This window comes from Pelophylax lessonae, assembly GCF_965119305.1.
Source record: "Pelophylax lessonae genome assembly, chromosome: 1".
NCBI classification, from domain to species: domain Eukaryota; kingdom Metazoa; phylum Chordata; class Amphibia; order Anura; family Ranidae; genus Pelophylax; species Pelophylax lessonae.
The window spans coordinates 367,957,296-367,976,492 of NC_138768.1; positions in this window are offsets into that span (position 1 = coordinate 367,957,296).

The following is a 19,197-nucleotide window of genomic DNA, read 5'->3' on the forward strand; positions in this document are numbered from 1 at the left end:
AGACCAATCATTAGTGAATACGCCCCCCAGTATATAAGATCGCCCCCGCCATATTCCTAGCATTGTTATACTGGACATGGAAGAGAGTGGAAGCAGTTCTGTGAATTTTACTTTAAAAGTGTCATTTAGCTATTTTTAGTGTGAGGAAAGGGATATCTAGTGTAGTTAGAGTGCTCCTTTACACTTAAGTTAGCTTCAAAAATTGAGTTTCTGTAGGGAAAGTGTTAAGTGTAAGGGGACCGTAGTGTAGTGTAGGGTTAACTGGCAGTGACTGCTATGGAAGGGTGACAAAACCCTTCCATAGCAAGGTGACCGCTATAGAGAAATGATCTTTTCTCTGAATAGCTTTGGCACACCCATATGGCTTCTCACCAGCCAAGCATTTTTTATGCTGCAGGGGCTGCCACTGCAAGTGCTTTTTTGAGGACATGTTTGATGTCAGACATGACATCTGAACATGTGTATAGGGGGTATATATAGACATATATGTCTGAATATATACCCCTAGACATATATAGGTGTGATAGTAGCAGAAATAAATGCTTGCGCTAATTAAATCATTTACAGTAATATATTTCAGCTACTATCACACCTATATATGTCTAGGGGTATATATTCAGACATATATGTGTATATATACCCCCTATACACATGTTCAGATGTTTTGCCTGCCTCAAAAGAACCCAAAAAAATGCCAAAAAAACGCTAGCGTCAAAAAAAAAAATGCCCAGGTGTGTTTTTGCTGGCATTTTTTGGGGGGTTTTGGAGGCAGGCAAAACATCTGAACTTGTGCACAGTACCACTATACACAAGTTCAGATGTTTCAGATCTGGTGGGTCTAAAAAGTGTACATGTGAAGTTTCAGCTCTGTAGCATGTCCAGAACCATAAAAAAAAAGATTGTTTGTATTAGAAAACTTTCTGACAGGGGGTTGGCTTCGCTGCTGTAAGACCTTGCTGGTTTAATAGAAGGCATTTTTTTGAGTTCTTTGAAGTCAGGAAAAACATCTGAACTTGTGTATAGTGGTACTGTGCACAAGTTCTGATGTTTTGCCTGCCTCCAAAAACCCCCCAAAAATGCCAGCAAAAACACACCCGGGCATTTTTTTTTTTGACGCTAGCGTTTTTTTGGCATTTTTTGGGGTTCTTTTGAGGCAGGCAAAACATCTTAACTTGTGTATAGTGGTGTATATACACACATCCATATATTTATATACACACCTAGACATATATAGGTGTGATAGTAGCAGAAATATATGCTTGCGCTAATGAAATCATTTACAGTAATATATTTCTGCTACTATCACACCTATATATGTCTAGGTGTGTATATAAATATATGTATGTGTGTATATATACCACTATACACAAGTTCAGATGTTTTGCCTGCCTCAAAAGAACCCCAAAAAATGCCAAAAAAAACGCTAGCATCAAAAAAAAAAATGCCCAGGTGTGTTTTTGCTGGCATTTTTTGGGGGTTTTTGGAGGCAGGCAAAACATCAGAACTTGTGCACAGTACCACTATACACAAGTTCAGATGTTTTTCCTGACTGCAAAGAACTAAAAAAAAATGCCTTCTATTAAACCGGCAAGGTGTTACAGCAGCGAAGCAAACCCCCTGAAAGTTTTCTAATACAAACAATCTTTTTTTTCATGGTTCTGGACATGCTACAGAGCTGAAACTTCACATGTACACTTTTTAGACCCCCAGATACTAAATCCAAAGTAAAAATCAAAAAATATCTTTTTTTTTTAATTTTTTCAATAATTGGCTTTTTTTTATCAAAAATTACAATTTTTAAGAACTTTTTTTGTGTGATTTTGGGCCGGATTTAAAGAAACTGCAGCTTCAAACATCTATGACGTGTTTCAGTTTCGCCGCGTTCAAATCAATTAACTGGCGCTGCGGCGAATTGGCGAGTAAAACAGCAATAATGAATTCCGCCGTCAGCGGGATTCACTTACGATCGCGGCTTCGCCAATTCGCAAACTTATGTCTTCCTGCTTATAACAGTTTCACATAGCGATGTGGGCTAGTGGATTAGTGCACACATCACATGTCTGTAATTCATCTCCCTCTGCTGTAGGTTCGAGGCTTACCATCTCCACCTACTTTTTTTATTTTCTTTTTTTGTTTATATTGCTAAAATGGAACGGATTACATCATATATATTGCTAAATAATGTTACACTCAGAAGCGCTTGCAAGCTTACACCATTTTAAGTGTTTTTTTGATCTTGTCTGTGTGTCGAATCGATCTTATGAAGGAAAGTACCAAAGGCAAGTGACCAAACCCCTACCCTACTTCAGGGCAAGATGAAACCTCACAATTTTACCATGGTCTTCTTCCCACATTCCATACAATGTTTAGTTCTTTAGCTATATGTGCTTTTTAGCCTTAACACACTCCATTTTTTCCACCATACAGCTTTATTCTGCACAATAGCTAAGTGCTTTGCAACTTCACTGCAGTTCACAACGTCATGGGTTCAAATCACATCACTACACTTGGGATCTCTTTTCACTCTCATTTTTTTAAACAGTTTTTTTAAACTATCTTGAATTTGGGGGGGGAGGGGGGTGTCCTACCCAAATTTCAAGCACATCAATGGAAACAACACAATTTTGATTTTATGAGTGTGGTCCTAGTTTTATCGAGATGCAATTCTTTACATATTTACCATGGTTCTTACAATTTCTTGACCAATAAACATAGGTGTCTGATATTGGACTCTCTCCATATTTCAACAACACAGGCCCTCATAGTCCAACACTACATTTGCCTCACACCTCAACACAACACTGTCACATCCCTACTCTACATTACAACCCCTCACATCACCAGTACAAGCAGCATGCAAAGTGCAAAACTCCGGCCTTGGCAGCTTAATGGGCCATACACTAACAATTTGTCTAGACTTTTTCCTGTAGACTTAACCAAACCATATAATAGAAGCTCAAACCTCAACACTTTCAATTTGGATGCAATCAGGCAGGCCCTTGCACTACATAGAAAATGTCAATCGGAAGGATAAAGTCTTCTCTAAATCTTACAGTGTGGATGGCCCTTTTGTCTGTAGGCACCCACACAAAACAAAAAAACACATGTTCAATTCTAATGTATTTATTTATTTGAGAATGACAGCAGAAGGAGGGATGCAGCAAAAGAATATTGTCACTCTCCAGTCCGTGTGCCTTTACAGCGCCAGACCACGATCTTTGCTCCATGGCTACGGGATTCTGATGTCTTCCACAACTTCCGGCAGAGTTCAGAATCCATTCTGCACCTCTACCAGCTCATAGGGGACAGGCATGGCAAGGTTGCTGGGCAGCTTCCAAGCCACTTTCGAAGTTCCAGGGTGTTCATGTTGGTCATTGGCCATGTGCCTTACCAAATATCCACTGACCACAAAAGAAAATGAGTGGAGTCCATCAAGGTGGGTTTCTACCACCTACACCCGCAAGCAGTACCACTCCTGGAAAAATAAAACAAAGGATAAGACATTTCATTATGAAAATCACATCTTAATGCCTGTTTGCTTCATTCTGAACTTCATTTAATTTCGACATCACGAGTGAAATAACACATTTTATGCCAACTTACACAAACCAGAAATCATTAATGTAAACATTTGAATACACACCTGTGACGCCAGACAGCCCATCACCACAGGCTTCCCATGGTACGTGCCATGATTCCAAGATGTTGATGTTCTGGAAAATTACAACACCATAAGATACCAAGCAGCCGTTCATGTTATCAATAACTACACAGGTGGCATAGACACAAATAAACACCTGCCAGCTCTTCTCAGCCCTTTACACTATTCACAATACCAACATGTTTATGGTTAGAGGTGCATGTTTTTGCTCAAGTAACACAATTTTACCAATGTTGACTACACTTTATCTACAATGGCAAGTGTCATTGGCAGATGATAATCACCCTCTGTCTCCCTGTGAGTGGCACCTCTGCTAACTAGCTAATTAATACACATGCCCTATCTTGACCGGTTACAGTACTTACATGTAAAGTGGCTAGCAACCAGGGTATTCCGGGTGGCCATACCGGCAGCGGTGCTCCGCCGCCTGGGGGCCGCCGGCTGACGGACCTCTGGCTCCCTCTCCTCCGTCAGCTCCCAAGAATCATCCCGGGCAACGCACATGTTGTGCAACACGCAGCACGCCAGGATGATCTTGGAAGCCTTTGTAGGAGAGTACAGGAGTTCACCCCCAGGCCGGGCCAAGCAGAGAAACCGGGACTTGAGAAGACCTATGGTCAACTCAATGATACTCCGGCTTCTCCGCAAGGCCCTGTTGTAATTCCTCTCTGCTGGGCCCTGGGGGTACCTGATTGGAGCCATCAGCCACGTCAGCTGCGGGTAACCAGCATCCCCTGAAAAATAAGAAAAATATACATTAGTTATTCATATCATGTGACTTTAGATGACTCCTCAAAATGGGAGACAATTAGGCATTTTACTAAACAACCTGCTCGTCTGTTTGCAAAAAATCATATGAAACATCTCAACTCTGTCTAACTGCCTAAATCACTAATACAAATGGGAAAAAGGACACACAAAGTGGTGGGTTTCTCTTGCAAGTTACAACTTGGCCCCTATTCTGTTCCTATTACATTAGCCTAGGTCTTACTTCTGGAATATATCTGCAACTAGAGTGAGGAAACCAATATTGACTCACTTATGCAAAGTACTTTGGGGATATGGCAATACCATTGGAATCATTTGTAGGTTTTCTTTGGGTGGCTAGAGGACACCATTTACACATTGGTTAACCACCTTCATTGGACTCAAAGACAACTTTGCAAATCTTTCTTTTGTGAGCTGCTAAGCTGCTGATCTGGTTGTGTGTGAACAGCCTGACAACTAATAACACATCCATTTTAGGTAGGCTTTGCTTAAATCAGGGTGTACACCGATGTAGCTTATTCCTATGTCTATGTAATCTTACAGTTTATGTTGTTAAGACAAAATACTTTACCAATAAGCCACCCTTCGGGCATTTGTCCACTTTCAAACACCTCGTACAGAGTACTGGTTCTTAACATACTGGAATCATGGCACGACCCTGGGTGACCAGTGTTGACACTCATGATGCGCTGTTTGGCGTCACACACTAATTGGACGTTCACAGAGTGGTACTGCTTGCGGTTCCGGTATTCACTTTCGTGGCTCCTTGGGGGCCTAATGGCTATGTGGGTGCCATCGATTGCCCCTAGGATTTGCGGCATGTGTGCCCGCCGGTAGAAACCCAACTTGACTTCATTCCACTCATTTTCATTCTGTGGCCAGTGGATAAAATTGGGCACTATATCCACTATGGCATTAATGACCAACATGAACACCCTTGAAACTGTGGGCTGGCTAATGCCCATGATACTTCCCGAAGTGGCTTGGAAGCTGCCACGCCCTAAAATATACAAAGTGGCCAGCAATCTGGCCATGCCGGGCACCGCATGGCCGCGCTGTGTGTCCGGGTCAATTTTCTCTGCTATGAGCTGGTAGAGGTGTAGAATAGTTCCTCGCTCGAGCCGGAACTTCCTCCTGACATCAGAATCCCGCAGCTTGTCCAAATAGATCCTTGGAGCAAAAATGCGTGGCTGGCGAGGTAAGGGCACACGGACTGGAGGTGCTGCTGCTGAAGGTGCTGCTGCTGCTGCTGCTGCAGCTTCCCCACCTTCTGCTGCCTCCTGTGCCAGGGCCTCCTCAAACAAGGCACCAATAAATGCCAGCATTGCACCATCTAATGCGTCTGGGATATCGTCCTCCATTTTGAACGCGCAAATTCGCGAATGCGCAGATATATATAGAAACGGCCGCTAATTATCACACCTGTGAGCCAGCTATAAAAGGAGCACATGGCCAATATGGCTGCTGGATGTTATAGATCGATGTTTCTTATGTGCTAGCAAGACCCTGTGACCCACAACCTACATTATCTGGAGGTAAGACAATTGTATCTCTCTCTCCCAAAAAAAAGGAAGGAGACAATTTGTACTTATCTTGGGTGTGCTTAAGTTGTCTATGGTGAATCCCCTCCAACCCACAATAGCTTGGGAACCCCTCAAGTGTCTTTTAATCATTGGCAGTTGGCCCCATGTGCATGTGGTTTGGACATGTGTTTTCTCATGTTTGTTAAAGGTGTGCAGTCTAGATTTGGCATCTAAACCTGCCCCCTTACCTTCCCAGCTTCCAAAGACACCATTTTTGCTTTCCTGATAACTGTAATTTATTATGTGCACGTATGTAGGTCATGCGATTTCTCATGTATGTTTAATGTTTGCAGCCTCCTTTTGCCTATAAAGGATTACACCACCACCACCACCACCACCACTGTGTTTGTGACATTAGGTAAGTGTTTGGAGGGCCTCGTGTGATTTGTACCCCTATGCGTTTTCTTATGTGTTTTTTTTTTACATTTCTTTGCAGCCTCTTCTGCTCTTTAACACCACCACCACCACCACCACCACCACTGTGTTTGTGCCATTAGGTAAGTGTTTGGAGGGCCTCGTGTGATTTGTACCCCTATGAGTTTTCTTATGTGTATTTTTTGTACATTTCTTTGCAGCCTCTTCTGCTCTTTGCCACCACCACCACCACCACCACCACCACCACTGTGTTTGTGCCATTAGGTAAGTGTTTGGAGGGCCTCGTGTGATTTGTACCCCTATGAGTTTTCTTATGTGTATTTTTTGTACATTTCTTTGCAGCCTCTTCTGCTCTTTGCCACCACCACCACCACCACCACCACCACCACTGTGTTTGTGCCATTAGGTAAGTGTTTGGAGGGCCTCGTGTGATTTGTACCCCTATGCGTTTTCTTATGTGTTTTTTTTTTACATATCTTTGCAGCCTCTTCTGCTCTTTGCCACCACCACCACCACCACCACCACTGTGTTTGTGCCATTAGGTAAGTGTTTGGAGGGCCTCGTGTGATTTGTACCCCTATGCGTTTTCTTATGTGTTTTTTTTTTACATTTCTTTGCAGCCTCTTCTGCTCTTTGCCACCACCACCACCACCACCACCACTGTGTTTGTGCCATTAGGTAAGTGTTTGGAGGGCCTCGTGTGATTTGTACCCCTATGAGTTTTCTTATGTGTTTTTTTTGTACATTTCTTTGCAGCCTCTTCTGCTCTTTGCCACCACCACCACCACCACCACCACCACCACCACTGTGTTTGTGCCATTAGGTAAGTGTTTGGAGGGCCTCGTGTGATTTGTACCCCTATGCGTTTTCTTATGTGTTTTTTTTTTACATTTCTTTGCAGCCTCTTCTGCTCTTTGCCACCACCACCACCACCACCACCACTGTGTTTGTGCCATTAGGTAAGTGTTTGGAGGGCCTCGTGTGATTTGTACCCCTATGCGTTTTCTTATGTGTTTTTTTTTTACATTTCTTTGCAGCCTCTTCTGCTCTTTAACACCACCACCACCACCACCACCACCACTGTGTTTGTGCCATTAGGTAAGTGTTTGGAGGGCCTCGTGTGATTTGTACCCCTATGAGTTTTCTTATGTGTATTTTTTGTACATTTCTTTGCAGCCTCTTCTGCTCTTTGCCACCACCACCACCACCACCACCACCACCACTGTGTTTGTGCCATTAGGTAAGTGTTTGGAGGGCCTTGTGTGATTTGTACCCCTATGCGTTTTCTTATGTGTTTTTTTTTTACATTTCTTTGCAGCCTCTTCTGCTCTTTGCCACCACCACCACCACCACCACCACTGTGTTTGTGCCATTAGGTAAGTGTTTGGAGGGCCTCGTGTGATTTGTACCCCTATGAGTTTTCTTATGTGTTTTTTTTTTTACATTTCTTTGCAGCCTCTTCTGCTCTTTGCCACCACCACCACCACCACCACCACTGTGTTTGTGCCATTAGGTAAGTGTTTGGAGGGCCTCGTGTGATTTGTACCCCTATGCGTTTTCTTATGTGTTTTTTTTTTACATTTCTTTGCAGCCTCTTCTGCTCTTTGCCACCACCACCACCACCACCACCACTGTGTTTGTGCCATTAGGTAAGTGTTTGGAGGGCCTCGTGTGATTTGTACCCATATGCGTTTTCTTATGTTTTTTTTTTTTTTCCTTTTCTTTGCAGCCTCTTCTGCTCTTTGCCCACTACTACCACCACCACCACGACCAAGTCTGTTTGTGCCATTAGGTAAGTGTGTTCTGTAACTGTTCACTAATTATACTGTATATGAAGAGCAATCTGCAAATCCTGTTTTTTCTGTTTTCTCTTTTGTCATTTCAGATTTAGGAGTTTGGGGCTCTTTGCTGCTGCTGGACAGCCAGATTCTCTGCCCACCTCGTGCTCCCATGGCCCCACCCACTGGAAGGATGAGAAGGGCCAGGGGGGCCAGGGGGGCCAGGGGGGCCAGGGGGGCCAGGGGGGGCAGGGTGGGCAGATCGTCTGGCTCTGGTGTGAGGGAGGCTCCAGCTGTATCCATGAGGGAGTCCACCATCCCCATCCCGGAGGAGGAAGCCGGGGGAGGTGTTAACACACCAAGTGGACAAGCTGGCTCTTCTGACAGTAGTCCTGGAGCGGGTCCGTCCACCAGAGTCAGCTTGTCCACATTAACCCGGCTTCCCCGTTTCACCCACAATCAGTGCTGTGCCCTGGTCCACGCCTATATGGCCAGATATCAGGCGATACATGGGACCAGGGCCGCGTCTTACTCAGTAACAGAGAAGAACAGATTGTGGGATGAAATCCGGGATGCTGTAAATGCACTGGGTGAAGCACCTCGCCACCGTGACAGTGTGCGGAAGAAGGTCAACGACATCTGTGGGTCCGTTCGGAAGAAGCTAATTGCATGGGCTGCGGAGGGTCTTTATGACCGTCAAGGTCGGATGGATGAACGTGCACGAAGTTCTCTCTGGGATTATCAATTACCTTTCTTGAACATCATAGGACCCGATACCATCTTTCCCAGAGAGGACTTAGATTCGGATGCTTTGCACCGAGGTAGGATATTATCTTGGATGTCAATTGTGTGAGTTGTTTGGAAAAGATTAACTACTATCCTATGTGTGACATTAAGAGAATGTGATACTTGCCCTTCCAATTGTCCTTTTTTTGTTTTCCCCAACCTGCAATTTGTTCATCTGTAGCACGGATCTCAGCCCCTCCACAGCCCATGCAGCTTGGCGAACCAGACGGACTCACAGGTGTTGACATCAGTGCTGACCCTCCTCCTGGTAGGTCCAATATCATACTGTGCCAAACAATGTAGATGTTTTTTTTTGGCCAAGATAGCTCATATTGCTATGTCCTTTACAGAAGATCCGCAGCAGGGAACACACCCAGTGCAGCTAGGCCTGGAGGAAGGTGTTGGTATGTCTAGTCAAATAATGTTTTTTTGAATCTTATTAACCCCATTAACACACATGTTTTTTCTTAGGAAAGAGTGTTGCCTTTTAGATGTTTACCCTGCAAAACACAGTTGACAGCATTAATGGGTGCCGTCATTAGTAGGCAGACCAAGCCTTCTTAACCTTTGGGAGGGTTTAGCAAGTGTCCTATGAGCCCAGGAAAGCACTTTTGAATGTTTGGCCTCAATGCTTCATTCATGAAGCTAGGAGGGCAATCTGGCCATAATCATTACTGACTAAGGTTATGTACTAAACATGTTTTTTTTTTTTTTTTTTAAAAGAACATCAGGCCCCTCTTGACGTTGCAGCTGGAGTTGGATCAGGAGCTGGCGACGATTCTGCATCCAGTGCTGTGGTATGTGATATAAGGGAACAAGGTGCACATGTAACATTTCAATGGTAGCATTGATTTTGGACTAGATGTGGCTTACATTGTGTGTGTTAAATTAGTGCTATGACATTCTGACGATGCACCAGCACAACAAGAGTTCTATCTTGAACATCAGGGAATTATGTTATAATTTGGTGTGCCACTAATGTTCCAAAAACATCCAGGATCTTTAAAGTCCGGCCCGTCTTTGATTTTCCAGGTCCAAATTCATGGGTATCGTTTGGTTGGGTTGTCCTCTAGCCGATTGATGGCAAGATTTTAGACAACATACGTAGATGTATAAAGTCATTGGTGTAGTAACAGATTTACCAAAAGCATAAACAACCTACCACACCAGGGTTAATTGGGAACACCTTCATGTTGAATCTTTTTTGCCTTTGTCATATTAGTCCTACCAATATAATATGTACCCATTATCAGAAGTGTTGCTAGCTTGGATAATCTTACAATGAACAAGTACTCATTAGAAGCACATCAAACTTTTCAACGTTCTGCTTGGGGTGTTAAGTTGTCAAACTAATCTGAAATATTTAGTCATGATGTTTGATAATGATTTGGTCTATTTCTTCTGCTTTCAGGTAGCCTTAGATGCAGAGGGATTGTCACCTACCCAACTTCGTCCATCTATGCTGGATGTAGCCGAGAGGCTGCTTGATGAGTATCAGGTCCAAAATGAGTTAAGGAGGCGTACTCAGCAATCTACTGAGGCAGTACGTCTGCTCGGGCTCATACAGGAATCTGTAGCAACAATGGTACAGGTTCACCAGGATATGTTACAGGTTCAACAGGATATGCGTAACAGCTTGGTAAGTTTAGCAGACCAGCATCAACGGGATCGGCAAAGTGTTGACACTCAGGTGCTGGCCACACGCCAATGCCTGTTTGGATCTGAAGATGCCCCATTGGCAGAGCCCTCCCAAACATCTCACTCACCTGCCACTGCAGGTTGTGGTAGTGGGAGGGTAATGCCAGTGTTGGCCACTTGTCAGGCAGCTGGGGATGGGACAATTCCTCCTGTAGCCACTCCTAGCACTTCACACTCCGTTCGGACTCCCACACCCCTCAATGAGCAATCCTCCTGCACAACCTCAATGCGCACTGGTTCCACAGTACCCCTTCCACCTGACTACATTCCCTCCACACCTTTATCACTTCACTCCTCCCCAGGCCGTTCTTCTTTTTTGTCACCAATGCGACATGTCGTTTGCCCCCGCACCGTGGACCACAACAACCAATCAACCACCACTCCCCACACATCTTCACAACCCTTGCACCACCAGCAGCATCAAATAGCCTTGGAGCAGCAACGATCCCATCTCATGGTAATGGCACACGTTACCCAAATTCTTAGGCTGAGCACAGAGCAGATGGGACTATTGGCACAAGATCTTCAGTCTGGGACATTTCCAGGGTTCAACACCCTGCATCAGCAGCAGCCTCAGACACAAGATCTGATTCTAATGGGCCACTTTACCAGAACTCTAAGGCTAACCCCAGAGCAGATGGGACTATTGGCCCACCATTTGATGGCAGGAACCTTTCCATTGCTCACCACACTGCTTCAGTCACCACCACCACCACCAACTTAATTTCTTTTTTTTTTTTTTTTTTGGTTTTGTTAATGATTGTTACATTGGCCAATTTGTGGGGCCATTTTTTTTTTAAATTTGAGGGTGGCACAATATGATTTCTTATAGTGCTTTTTTTGGGGATGAAATAAAATTTTATGCAAAATGATTAGTTTGTGTTTGCTCTTTGGTTTTTTAGGAGTGTTGGTGGCCAAGTAATGGCCCTGGTTAATGTAGGCATTTATACACACGTGCTTCTCGATCTCCAAACATATGATTTCATGTAAATTTAGATAACTCAATGTTCACATAACGACCCAAGAAAAGGTCTCCCTTCAAATGTAGCTTCAAAACAAGTCTCAAGGCTAACATAAACCAAAGCCAACATACTAACAATTACAGACCACACCACTCAAGTAAACAAATACAACACAAAAGACATTCGATGTGTACACCAAAAAGAAAACTTGGGTAATAAAATAAATGTTTTAATAACACATGTGGGTGTCTACCAACTGTAGCGTACAAAAAATATATTACAATATATAATAGAATGAACTAAATTGCCAATGTAACATTTGTGTTGCAAAGAGCAACATACTTAAATTTAATTTAGATAAACATTTTAAACATTTTTTATGTTTTGACATCATTTTTTGGAAGGTTTTCACAAAAACAATTCATTTTTGTAAACATTTTTGGTTTTGTCCGTTGCCATAAAAACAACAAGGCTTTTTTGTAAACATTTTTGGTTTTGTCCGTTGCCATAAAAACAACAAGGCTTTTTTGTAAACATTTTTGGTTTTGTCGGTTGCCATAAAAACAACAAGGCTTTTTTGTAAACATTTTTGGTTTAGTTTGTTACCAAAAACAACAAGGCTTTTTTGTAAACATTTTTGGTTTTGTCCGTTGCCATAAAAACAACAAGGCTTTTTTGTAAACATTTTTGGTTTTGTCCGTTGCCATAAAAACAACAAGGCTTATTTGTAAACATTTGTGGTTTTGTCCGTTGCCATAAAAACAACAAGGCTTTTTTGTAAACATTTTTGGTTTAGTTTGTTACCAAAAACAACAAGGCTTTTTTGTAAACATTTTTGGTTTTGTCCGTTGCCATAAAAACAACAAGGCTTTTTTGTAAACATTTTTGGTTTTGTCCGTTGCCATAAAAACAACAAGGCTTATTTGTAAACATTTGTGGTTTTGTCCGTTGCCATAAAAACAACAAGGCTTTTTTGTAAACATTTGTGGTTTTGTCCGTTGCCATAAAAACAACAAGGCTTTTTTGTAAACATTTTTGGTTTAGTTTGTTACCAAAAACAACAAGGCTTTTTTGTAAACATTTTTGGTTTTGTCCGTTGCCATAAAAACAACAAGGCTTTTTTGTAAACATTTTTGGTTTTGTCCGTTGCCATAAAAACAACAAGGCTTTTTTGTAAACATTTGTGGTTTTGTCCGTTGCCATAAAAACAACAAGGCTTTTTTGTAAACATTTTTGGTTTAGTTTGTTACCAAAAACAACAAGGCTTTTTTGTAAACATTTTTGGTTTTGTCCGTTGCCATAAAAACAACAAGGCTTTTTTGTAAACATTTTTGGTTTTGTCGGTTGCCATAAAAACAACAAGGCTTATTTGTAAACATTTGTGGTTTTGTCCGTTGCCATAAAAACAACAAGGCTTTTTTGTAAACATTTTTGGTTTAGTTTGTTACCAAAAACAACAAGGCTTTTTTGTAAACATTTTTGGTTTTGTCCGTTGCCATAAAAACAACAAGGCTTTTTTGTAAACATTTTTGGTTTTGTCGGTTGCCATAAAAACAACAAGGCTTATTTGTAAACATTTGTGGTTTTGTCCGTTGCCATAAAAACAACAAGGCTTTTTTGTAAACATTTTTGGTTTAGTTTGTTACCAAAAACAACAAGGCTTTTTTGTAAACATTTTTGGTTTTGTCCGTTGCCATAAAAACAACAAGGCTTTTTTGTAAACATTTTTGGTTTTGTCCGTTGCCATAAAAACAACAAGGCTTTTTTGTAAACATTTTTGGTTTTGTCCGTTGCCATAAAAACAACAAGGCTTTTTTGTAAACATTTTTGGTTTTGTCCGTTGCCATAAAAACAACAAGGCTTTTTTGTAAACATTTTTGGTTTTGTCGGTTGCCATAAAAACAACAAGGCTTTTTTGTAAACATTTTTGGTTTTGTCCGTTGCCATAAAAACAACAAGGCTTTTTTGTAAACATTTTTGGTTTTGTCCGTTGCCATAAAAACAACAAGGCTTTTTTGTAAACATTTTTTTTTTGGTTGCCAAAAACAAGGCTTTTTTTTTTTTTTTTTGGTTTTTTTGGTTCCCAAAAAAAGGGTTTTTTATAAATTTTTATATTTTTTTTGGTTGCCAAAAACAAGGCTTTTTTTGTTTTTTTTTTTTTTTTGGGTCCCCAAAAAAAGGGTTTTTTATAAATTTTTATATTTTTTTTGGTTGCCAAAAACAAGGCTTTTTTTGTTTTTTGTTTTTTTTGGGTCCCCAAAAAAAGGGTTTTTTATAAATTTTTATATTTTTTTTGGTTGCCAAAAACAAGGCTTTTTTTTTTTTTTTTTTTTTGGGTCCCAAAAAAAGGGTTTTTTTTTAAACTGTTTTTGATTTTTTTGTTAGATTTTTGTTTATAATGGGCAACAATTACAAATGTGACATTTCTTTGTGTTGCAACGTGCAACATAAGTAAACAAACCACAAAAAAAAAATACTAGGATCTTTTTAAAGGTGTGACATTCCTAACGAATGGCTCCTTAGGGTCTGGATCCACGCCACAAAGGTGTTCCAAATATAGAATTCGGTCTCCGCACCACCTCATATAATCCAGGAGGACCTCGTAGGTGAGGTGGGTGTGCCCTGGGTAGAAAAAAACATGACAATTAGTTTTAGGCAAAATGATCCAAACAAGGATTGTAATTAATGTGCCTCAACAAATATGCTTAGGAGTCTATTGGTTGGCTTTTATCAACACTCTGAAGCAAATATGCTAAATTGCTGTTGTAAACCTTAAACTCAAACTTTCACAGCAAATTGTTCAAAAGGTTACATAAGATGGCTTGGAATGTTAGTAGCAGTTCCACCAAAGCTAAGTAAAATGCTTTTCTGCATGTAAACACAAGCAATCATTTTGAAGAATGTAAGGTGTTTTGGGTTCAATTGGTCAACACGATACATGTGCACACATTTATCTCTATCACCATTGGAATCTGTGGAGCGTTCTCTCTCCCTCTTACTGTCTATAGATTGAACCTGACACATAGTAGAGACTCACCCTTAGGAATTTTGAGGGCCAGTTCTGGACGGAGCAGATGTGTCTGCTCCCCTGATCTCCTTTCCGCCATCCCAGCTGTGTTAAGAGAGAAGAAAAAGTTTATCAACAAATGGACTCACGCTAACTGTAGGTTACGCAGTCATGAAAACGCTCTAACACCCACTCATTACCCCTCCACATTTCCCTGAAAGTTTTATTTAGACATTGATATGGTGGTGATGCAGATTTGTACAGTGCAAGCGTCATTCTTCTGGGTGAAGCTTGTAGCGTTAAGGATACGTACTCCCTGCTTTTGTGCTGATTGTGTTTTTCTGATGTTTTTGGTGCCTCAGCCCTGCCTGTTCTAAGTGTTGGAAACATATCATTTTGGGAGGGCTGCGGAAAACTAATCAGGTTAGACTTACACTCTCTAGGTTTTTGGGGACAAGAGAAATAACAATCCTCCTTTTTACATGGCCCCTGTACACACCTCTAGGCACCTCCCTCCTGTTGTTTGACCCCACAGCAGGCAGCTTGCTATGGAGGCACATGAGATGAAGCCAAGCACCCTGTGCCTGTTCAGGCACTAGGCTGTGAGCCAGCCTTGCCCCCCTCCCTTCCAATGGTCTCAATGATTAGGAGTGACAGCATCAGGAGGCAATATTGGCATGCTGTCACCTCAGTTAAGGAGGAGGGGGAGTCTGTTCCAGACAAGTATTAGTGCAAAAATTTGGACCGTAAAAAATGGTCCCAGTAAGTCTTAGGGGGAATATGCACACCTATCACTTGGAATACTAATGCATAGAATGCATTCACATAAAGAACCCGCTGCCTTTAGAACAACTTGAAGCCTGAGCGGGGACATACACAGTTAGCATTTCTCCACTTACTAAGTAGACACATTACTGGAAAAGCACACAACTTACCATCATCAGGTTTTTTTGGGGCCCCTGAAGTGGATGGCGTGGCTGGCTCTGGAGAAACTGCACAAAAAGAACACAAATTGTGAACTGGAATGTGGTACATTACCGAGGAAGAGTATTTATGAAAGATTGACAAACACACATTTTCAGTGTTGACTAAATCAGGACATGATTAAATTACAATGTCCCCTAAAAATTTACAAGTACAAAGCACACCATTTCCAATGTAGAGAAACTAACACCAATTTAGAATAGGGTGGCTTGAGATAACTTACAAAAGATAACATGTCCTGTAAAGCTCCCCAAAACCACCTTTCAAACATGAAGGTTAAGCAAGAGTGTTTCATGACCAACCTTCCTGTCACATATAGCAAAACTACACTTGCTTTGACTCCAACTTAGATTATCCTAGATACACATCATCCTAGCACACACAATTCATGTGAGAATCTAATTTTAGGTACTTACAGACTAGTTCAGGGGAGCCTGGAGTGGGGGAGGATGGGGGAGACCCTACATGGGGGGATGGTGTCCCTTCATGGGGGGATGGCGTTGTATCTCCTAGAAACACAAAGACACAAATACAATCCTTGAACAAAAGCTATTTGATAAAGGCACACAGAAAGTAGTCTGGAAACATTGAAGGTAGTAGTTACAGTGGACTGGGTAAGCAGTGGCCCCTCTTCCCCAGTCCTCCACAACAAACATCCTCAATGTCAGCTGCTACAAAACCCCAATGTCAAAATATATATATTACAGCCCTTATATTTACCAGGACACATTGAACACACAAACACATGTAGAATACTTACTTCCCCTTTGAGGAGAGCCCAGGTCCTCATCCGAGTCGGACCAATTGGCCTCTTCTTGGCCAACAGTTTGTTCCTGGCCCGGATCCAGGCGACTCGGCCCTGCCTGAGGCTCCTCTCTTGCTGAAGTTACATCAACCACAAAAGAAAACAAAACAAACAATCATTCCTCCAAGTTCGACCTAATACACAACACACCAGCACATCCACATTACTTACAGGGGGCCTGAGAAGGCTGAGCCGCAACATCCTGATCACTGGTTTCTAAAATAAAAGAAAAACATTATATATTATTTATGGACACAAATAGGCAGTAACCTCTCATCATGCTAGCACCATACTCAATGCCCCTACAATTCAGAACATAGAAGTGCACTTACACCAATGAGATGCATTGACCATGTTTTAAAACAGGAGGGCACCATGCAAATTAAGCGGGCGCCTAAGGCCTCGCACCTACAGGGGCCTTGCGGCCAGTGGCGGAGCACCAACATTTCGAAGGGCGCAGTCAGGGAAATCTCCCAAGTAAAAGATTGCTTTCAATCCTCGGATCAAAAAGTTGCAGCAGTGTGCTGCAGTCCCTTCACTGCGTCTGCCAGGTGTCTGTTGTCCGCTGACACTTACTCCTCCTTCTCTGCCTGGGGATTGGCCGTCTGATCATGTTATCCTAAGATGTGGAGGAATCGGTAGGTGTGTACCTGCACCAGTAGGAAGTGACTGGCCGGTCAACTCACTCTGCTATCATCAGTTGTTGCTCTGGGAGGAGAGCTCCGCCCTGGACCCGGAACATACAGGTAACCAGGCCCAGACTTGATATTTTGCAGGCTGGTCATAGATTTGTTGTGTCCACTATGCAAAGTGGTTGAGTAGCCCCAGGGAAGTTGGAAGAGTCTGAAAATGGTTGGTGGAGGAGGAGGAGAAGAAGGCCCTGGGTGGCTGGGGGACAAGGAGAGGGCCCCTGGGGGTTTTCTAGAGGAGGAAAGATCCACAATGACGCCAGAGTCAATTGCCAAGGAAGAGAGTGGAGCTGAGCAAGTCCTGCCTATCTGACATGAAAGCCAAACATGGTGTAGATGGAGCCCTTTGCCCTACACAATGACAGCACCAGAGGTGGAAGGTGAGTGGTAGCGGGTCTTTGACATTATAGAGCATATGGACTCTGTCCATTATTGGTAGTTTTGTTTGGAGTTGTCCTTTAGATGTTTAACTGTGTTGTTTTTGACCCGAGCTGTGAGGGACTGAGGTATGACAGCCCACTATGCTGAGACTTATAGTGCCCTAGAATGTTGAGGACTGAGGAATCCTTAGTCCCTAACAGAGGGCACTACAAGTCTTAGCATAGCAGGCAGTATTTCCTCATTCCCCTACAGAGAGGATTACAAGTCCAAGCAGGTAGCCTTCTGCAGTGGGACTTGTTGTGCCCTTGACTGTGGTGGACTGAGGAAGGGAAGTGTAAGAGGGTCTCTGTAAGCTCAGATGTATGGGGGAGCTTTGGGGAACACAGAGTTCCCTTTTACACCAGAGTCCCCAGCTTCCCCCCTCAAATAATGGTTCCCAAACTCTCCTTATATCAGAGTCTTCACACTTCCCTCTTACAGTGTAGTAAGTCTGGAGACTCCGATGTAAAGGGGGCTCTGTAAAATGTGATTAGAGATTAGAAATTTCTAACATTTTTATTTTCTACTTACGATCCACAATTTTCAGCTGCTCAAATGGCTCGCTGCCTCTGACTGCATATTGGAGTGTGGCCGTCCTCCTCCTCCCCTTCTTCACCAAAAGCACAAGAGGGTGCCGTCCGTCCGCTTTGGCTAGAAGCAGAAGAAAAAAAAAAACATAAAAAATACGAATGTACATAGTAGTATTAAAGGTTGTGAAGAGACACTTGATGGAGGTAGGAAAGGTAGGAGCGAGAGGGAGGGGGGGGGGGGGGTGTTGGTATTAGTGTTGTTGCATAGCTAAACACATGTCCACCTACCCAAAAAATTGTAACCTATCTGGTCACATGTAATGTATATTTTTACTTACCGGAGATTTGCTCCACAGCCTTTAGCAGGAGCCTGGGTGAGCGCCTTTTGGCATCACTCCAGGCCCGCTGCAGATCCACTATCTCAGGCAGAAACTGAAATCTCCGCTGCAGCCTCATCCGGAGACGACACATCATCTTGTGCTTTTGGTGAAGATGCGTATAAACTTTATCATACCCCCAGAGGAGGAGGAGCTGTGGAAAGAGCAGTGTATGTTTGAGTCCAAGTATGTCCAAAATAGTACAGTCTTCAAATAACATGCTAGGTCGTCTTTGAGATATTGTAGAACAAAGAATTCCATTTCTGGTGATACATATACATCGATGTCCAAATCTACCTCCATGACATAGGTTGCCCCACACTGGTGATTTCCTCTACATGATATAGCCATTTTCTCAATTGGCCTTTCATGACACACCCAGGGCCGCCATCAGGGGGGACAGGCAGTCACTGTATTTACAACCTTATTGCTGTCCATTTAGCAGGGTGCAAGTAACTTTACACACATGTAGCATAGGTATCAACTTTTGTCACCATGTTAAAAGGACAGCAGTATGGGTAGCATTACAGTGACTGTTATTAGTCCAGGCTCACTAAACTAGCCAATGCTTGGAAAAGCAAGCCATGCAGATTGCTTTTCAGGTCCCTTTTAACACGAGCTGTCTGATTGGGTGTGGCTGTTAATTTTTGACGCAGACCTGATAAGCCCCTCAATTCTCCTTTATGGAGTGTTATATGTAAATGGGATTGCTTCATTTGAGATGCAGATTTAAACTGTGTATGGCCAGGCTGAAGGTACCCAAGTTGATTGGTC